Below are 7500 nucleotides of genomic sequence, written 5' to 3'. Positions count from 1 at the left end.
TTTAATTTTGAAACTTCTGTTCTACTGGGTGTCGACATTCTTCTACAGTTGTGGTAAAAGGATTTCAATTTCGACTGATGGCAAGATTCGTGAAAAGCTACTATAAAATTCACAGGCACGACATGCATCTTCACGCAATGCTTACTTTCAAGAATGGATCATACGACAAGGACATATTTTGTGTGTGGTTTATTGAATCTAATTCCTTGCAAGCGGACATTGGTAAGATTCACATAACTGCTTTGAAACTCTTAGTACCCGTTGGTGAAGTCATTCTTACATGAATTGTCAGAGTACGAGGCAGTTATATATGTCAGTAATTAAATTGTTCCAGCGCTGTCACAAATGACAACCTTGCCATGACTTTGTTATTTGGAGCTACGTCCCTTTCCCATATCTCCCTATTTTGCCAAATTCCTCTTTCCCTTGTTCTTCATGCTGGTTGTTAATTTTCTAAAATCATTAAAATTAAAGAAATGAACTTTTGTAATTTGAGGTCAAACATTTGAAACAGCACTGGAGATCGAATTCTTCTTTCATTAATTTTGTTCACCACGTTCGCCAACCTTTATGGACCCCCTCATTTCATCATTGCTTTGTGCTTTGCCTCGTTGGCGATTGTGGCAAAATTGTCATTTTTGCCATATTTGCCAAATTCGCCACTTTCGCCAACTTTTATGGGCCCCCTTCACTGCTTTGTGTTTTGCCTCGTTGGCGATTGTGGCAAAATTGTCATTTTCGCCATATTTGCCAAATTCGCCGCTTTCGCCAACTTTTATGGGGCCCCTATACTGCTTTGTGTTTTGCCTCGTTGGCGATTGTGGCAAAATTGTCATTTTCGCCATATTTGCCAAATTCGTCGCTTTCGCCAACTTTCATGGGCCCCCTTCACTGCTTTGTGTTTTGCCTCGTTGGCGATTGTGGCAAAATTGTCATTTTCGCCATATTTGCCAAATTAGCCGCTTTCGCCAACTTTTATGGGGCCCCTATACTTCTTTGTGCTTTGCCTCTTTGGCGATTGTGGCAAAATTGTCATTTTCGCCATATTTGCCAAATTCGCTGCTTTCGCCAACTTTTATGGGCCCCCTTCACTGCTTTGTGCTTTGCCTCATTGGCGATTGTGGCAAAATTGTCATTTTCACCATATTTGCCAAATTCGCCGCTTTCCCCAACTTTCATGGGGCCCCTTCACTGCTTTGTGATTTGCCTCATAGGCGATTGTGGCAAAATTGTCATTTTCGCCATATTTGCCAAATTCGCCGCTTTCGCCAACTTTTATGGGGCCCCTATACTTCTTTGTGCTTTGCCTCGTTGGCGATTGTGGCAAAATTGTCATTTTCGCCATATTTGCCAAATTCGCCGCTTTCGCCAACTTTTATGGGGTTCCTTCACTGCTTTGTGTTTTGCCTCGTTGGCGATTGTGGCAAAATTGTCATTTTCGCCATATTTGCCAAATTCGCCGCTTTCGCCAACTTTTATGGTGCCCCTTCCCTGCTTTGTGCTTTGCCTCGTTGGCGATTGTGCCAAAATTGTCATTTTCGCCATATTTGCCAAATTCGCCAACATTTTCTCATTTTTGCCATTTTTGTTGTTGTGTGCATTTCTGGACATATCTCAATCTACGACGTGAAGTGACCAATTCTCAAGTTTTACGGAGAACGTGAACAAAAGGCAGCGAATTTGAATTTTCTGTCGTAGAATCAATACCGCACCTCCTAATTCAGTTCCTGGAAAGTTACACTAGTTTTTAGAAGTTAGACAAGCCGACATAAGGACGAAAAAGATGAATAAACCTGAACTTTCAATTTTAAATGACGTTTTCGTTACCGTCGCGTCGCAGATCTTAAACTCCCTAATGCGTACCCGGCGCTACGTGAGAAAAGCAGGATTACGGAGATACCGTTGGCCTAAAAATCCTCTTTTTTGTAGGTGCAACTTCAAAATCTTATCACATCCAAATACATCGGGCATTTCTTGGAGGAGGTATCATTGTGGCAGAAGAAACTATCCGTATCAGATTCAGTGATATCGATCTGGTTTGAGGTGCAACGAACATGGTCTCACTTGTAAAGCATCTTCATCGGGTCGGAAGACATTCGTAACCAGTTACCCGAGGACTCCAAACGATTTGATGGCATCGATGTTGACTTTAAGGTAAGGTTCTTTTGTGAAAACGAATTCAATAATCAGTTACTTTTTCAGGGGGAGGGGAGGGTAGCGAATGAAAAACAAAGGAAAAAGGGTGGCTAGATTTGAATGCAGAAAAACGGAAATTGTTTTAAATCAGCGGTTGGTTAAAAAAAATCCCCGCACAATATTCTGACTTTGTATGTTTTACAATTTCGGATGATTTGTTACACTAAAACACTTCCACGTAACTTTCCTACATACCGGTATAGTTATCTACTGAGCTATGAGCAACTAGGTACTAAAGAGAACTTCTTACCAATCACAGGAACTGATGAAGGAGGCCGCAGAAATCCCGAATGTGGTGAATTGTTGTAACAGAGATGGTCTGTATGAGAAACTGGAAAACTTACAAGAAAGGTGAGTGGGCGATGAATGTATGTATGTGTGATTTACATAGTTATAAAGGGTAACCGAGAAAACGAATGGATAAGAACATCACTGCATACCAAGAGTAGAATTCTTCACTCAAAGAAATATTATTTTGCCTTTTCATTGTCCTTTTATATTTCATCATCATTATTATTGCCCTCATCTTCATTATCGTCATCATCATCATTATCGTCGTCATCATCATTAGGAACCTTTAGATCGGAGGACGAGGACGACTACGAGTAGGAGTTTTCCGTACTGAGCATGCGCATAAGGTTTGAAGGCCGACATTTTTCAAAGTGCGCATGCTCAGAACGGAAATCTCCTACTCATAGTCGTACTCGTCCTCCGATCTACAGGTCGCTATTAGCGATCTTAAGATTGGATTTTGAATACGAGTTTTCATTTCTGAGAACGCACTTGAAAAAGAAACTCAATGATATAAATGAAAAAAAAAGACTGGGTCGGGCGCCAAGCAAAAGGCTATCTTGTTGGAACCACCATGAGTCCTCAGCGTAAGAGTTCAAAGTGAGAGGAAAGAGATGTTGTATGAACCACTTTCAAAAGTTTTTCCGGCATAATATCGAAGGAGGTTCCATTTTTACCCATAACTTCACTGCCTATACAAATCCTTTACGGAATGCGAAAGTGGCCCCAACAAAATAGGGCCGCTAGCTTTTTTTTTTCATAAGTGAAAAAACTGCACTTTCACACCTATTTGCATGAGCTCAGAACTTAGAACCCGTGCTTTGAGTGTTACTCTGACTTAAAGCTGGCGGAGTCACGTTTCCTCAGTTCATTCTGCAAAGGGCAAGGGCTGGAAACCTCAGCATTTCAGGCTCCTCTACGGTGGTCAACCTGAATTTATTTCGATCTACTCAGTGGATATATAACAATTGTTCCATGAGCCCGAGTTGGATATGAAGTGATAAAATAATAGTTGGTTATAATCACTTCATATCCAACAAGGGCGAATGGAATAATTGTTTTAGTAAATTTTCAAACCGGGTTTTGCCGCCGATTTTTCAATTTCCACAATTTTACAAAGCGTCCGGAAAGAGCATCTTGGCGCACTATTTTCCATATGACGTAAAACTTCGACTATTGCCTCTTATAGTTCACCACTAAATTTTCTCCGATTCTTATTGGTTTAATTTGATCACGTGACGCGATAGTGTTCGGAGAGACACTATCAGCCGATAGTGCCCGTCCAAGGAAAATACCCGGATGGATAGTAGTCGTCCGCTGAAAATACCTCTGTAAACAAGCGGCCTTATGGAAAATAAACAATCGAAATTGTATTAAGAGGGTTTTTGTTTGTTTCCTTTTTCAAATTTTACATTGTCTGACACGGCTTTCGTCTAATAAAGTTGAAAATAATTCAACATGATTTTTGAGCTGGCGCGCGGAAGAAAATTTAGTAGTGAACGATAAAGACAATAGAGTGTTTATGTCTCGGAACTATCGGTCTGATAGTTGCCCCTTGGAAATTTGATGTTCTTAAAACTAGCATATTTACCAAATATTAGCCTAAGTGTAGCCCGTACCCTCCCCCGAAAGAAAAACCCTCTCGTTTTTCTTTGGGGGGGGGGGGGGTGGGAGTGTGCGCCTACACGTAGGCTACCCAGTCTTGGCAGTCCTCTTCGTCATGGTAGCAAAGCAGCAAGAGTATTGTGCATGTGCTTTAACTTTAAACCGCCGTAATGGCCTGGCATCCTATCACAGCAGGCGGGGCGTCGTGGATTCGATTCCCAGGCTAAACTAACACTTACGGTAGGCCTAAATTGTGGCAAGTTAAAGAACCCACTGACGTGTTTGCAAAGATCAGGGAACAAAGTTGTGTTTATGACGGTGGTATTATTTCTACATGTGATAACTGAAACTAGTGTTTATAAACAAGACTTGGCCACTCACTTTGAATTACAGGCTTCAGTTAACATCGATAAGATCATCTAAGAATGTATTCGCTTTAAATTTCAAAAGTCGCTTAAGAGCCCCGTGACTCTATTGAAACCGTTTGTTGCAGATTGTCACTGTGCGAGAAAGCCTTGGCCGAGTATCTGGAGACCAAGCGTCTAACTTTCCCGCGCTTTTACTTCGTATCATCAGCAGATTTACTGGATATTCTTTCAAAAGGCAATCAGCCAGTGGAGGTAAGAAATAACAAAAGATTAATTGCATGGAAGTCACATTGAGGACGCAAGAAACTTACCGGGAAGGGGAAATGGGGAGGGTGGGGGGTGGGGGGGTGTAGTTATACTTGTGCCATTTGTTTTCTGATAAGGGTTTCAGGCGATTAGAGGATCCCAACCCGGGGCCGAAAAAATAATGGGACTGTTGTTGAACTATATTTTGCTAATTACTTTCAAATACAATTTAAAGCCTTAATAAGAGAGTTCCAACTTCATCCAAAATTTCTGCTTGTGAACTAAACGAAAAATTGCATCTTCGCCTTTGAAGGTCTTATCAGTCTTCTCTCTTGTTTTTCCCTGACAAAAGAGACAATAAACAACTCTTTGCGTAACGGGTCCGTTTTCTTCTGTTTGATAGGTCTGCCGCCATTTGTCCAAGTTGTTCGACAACATGGCGAAACTCAAGTTCAAAGATGATGATGATGGTAATCCGACAAAAGAAGCCCTCGGCATGTACAGCAAGGAAGGAGAGTATGTTGACTTCGACAAGACCTGTGATTGTTCTGGACAGGTAAATTGCGTGCATCGCTTTCCTAACGAAACACTCGTAATTTTTTTTTACCGAGCAGCTTAGGTAACAACGCCGGGAGTTCATGAGAACGGAAATGCATCAAAAGAATAGGGCCGCTTTCTTTTCAACAAAAATTACCGGTTTAAATTTTTAGAATTCTTTTGTCAAGTGGAACTAGTTGCTTTCTTGGTTTTTGCGTGGAGTAAGCACAGTAGGACTCTTAACTGTCGGGTTCACCACAGTTACGGCTTTGTGGTATTAGTCGCCATAATCTTCTTCGCAAAAATGTAGAGGTATTGGAGGCTTCATAAATTTTATAGCCCCGGGCAAACAGCGACATTTTTTGAGTTACACGAACGCAGTTCGCCGTCGCCCCCGTTGAGAAGAGATCTCACTTGCCGCGTTCTCTGATCTCTGTAAAACCTAACGTTGTGATTTTTGTAGGTCGAGGTTTGGCTAAACCGAGTGATGGACGCCATGCGATCCACAGTGCGCCATGAGCTGTCGGAGGCTGTGGTATCGTATGAAGAAAAACCACGTGACCAGTGGCTCTTTGACTACCCGGCCCAGGTTGCTCTCTGTGGAACTCAGATCTGGTGGACAACAGAAGTTGTGTTGGCGTTTGGGAGACTGGAGGAGGGATATGAAAACGCTCTAAAGGATTATTACAAGAAGCAGGTACGATTCAGTTGTCTTTCTAAGTATGCAGACTACAGCATGAGCGTAAGATCTATTTGGCCATTCATATAAATTCTTACTTGCGTACATAGCAAAGTTAATTGGAAATCATTGGATTACTCAGTGATGCAGTCAGTGACAAAGGCGGTCCCAAAAGAGAATCTTCTAAACTAAGGCTTAGCTTGGGTAGCCGGAGGGTCAGTCTTCGTGTTGATCGTAAGCGTGGCATTTTGGTTTTAATTTTTTGTGTTTCCGAGTTTTACTGCTGAATAAGAGCGATTTTTCCCTGGGTCCGCCAAAAACTTTGTTAGAGTAACTTTTGGAAGCGTTCAAATGTCAAGACGTTTTTATAGATTTTATAGTCATTTTATAACAATTACGGTGTTCAGTTTACGGCCACTCAAAGGATGTAATTGTAACTTGGGATTTTTTGGTTGGCCATCAGGTTTCCCAGTTAACAACGCTTATCAACATGTTGATTGGTGAGCTGACCAAAGGCGACAGACAGAAGATCATGACCATCTGTACAATTGACGTGCACGCTCGTGACGTTGTTGCTAAGCTTATCCAGCAGAAAGTTGAAAATGCTCAAGCTTTCCTGTGGCTTAGCCAGCTCAGACATCGCTGGGACGATCAGGGTGGCCACTGCTTTGCTAACATCTGTGACGCACAGTTCAAATATTCGTACGAATATCTCGGCAACACGCCTCGTCTGGTGATCACTCCGCTCACCGATAGGTGTTACATCACTTTGACCCAGTCTCTTCATCTGACCATGAGCGGTGCACCGGCAGGTCCTGCAGGGACTGGAAAAACCGAGACAACTAAGGATCTGGGACGAGCACTTGGGATTATGGTATACGTGTTTAACTGCTCTGAACAGATGGACTACAAGGTATGATATTGCTTTCTTAGTGGTCTGTTGTTTCAGTGATACGTAAAGGGATATTGATGAATAGTGACATTAGCGCATCGTCTATGAACTCCATTCTCTACTTTCTCAAATCCCATAATATACCTTGTTTACCCCGCAACAATCTGCCTAGGCATTGTTTTCGGTTTCTCTTGGGACATCTTCTTGTCCCACGAGAAATCGAAAACAATGATTATGCAAAATTTTGAGGGGTAAACAAGATGCATTGTGGGATTTGAGAAAATAGAGAATTGTGATTTCCAACACCTTTGTCGGGTCCAGCCTTGTTTCCCCCTCAGAAGGATCCTGACTGTGGAAAACTTTACAGTTAAGATGAATTTAGTTGTCTTGAGAGTGAGCTTAGATGAAAAGGAAACATTTCATTGAAGTCTTCATCTCGTGCTTTTTATTAATATGAACATTACGTATACTTCAAAATAAATGACTAAATGAATAAATAAACAAATGAATGAAGGGGTAGTTTCTAAAGAAACTTTGGTGCTGCGTCGGTGGGGATGTAGTAAACAAAAATTTGGTTTTATCAACGGAGTTGATAATGTAAATTGGTCACCCTACAGAGATTCTAAAAGCTAAATCTCTGTACGGTGGCCAATTTACATTATCAACTCCGTTGATAAAACCAAATT

The 7500-nt window shown here is 41.6% G+C and overlaps 1 pseudogene; it reads left to right on the top strand.

Annotated features, from left to right (window-relative positions):
- Nucleotides 1-6841, top strand: part of LOC138013606 (dynein beta chain, ciliary-like) — a 20674-nt pseudogene extending 13833 nt beyond the window's left edge.
- The last annotated feature ends 659 nt before the right edge of the window (nt 6842-7500 follow it).

The sequence above is a fragment of the Montipora capricornis genome, chromosome 8, assembly GCF_036669925.1.
Source record: "Montipora capricornis isolate CH-2021 chromosome 8, ASM3666992v2, whole genome shotgun sequence".
Lineage (NCBI taxonomy): Eukaryota > Metazoa > Cnidaria > Anthozoa > Scleractinia > Acroporidae > Montipora > Montipora capricornis.
This window is presented reverse-complemented; position numbering and strand designations above follow the sequence as displayed.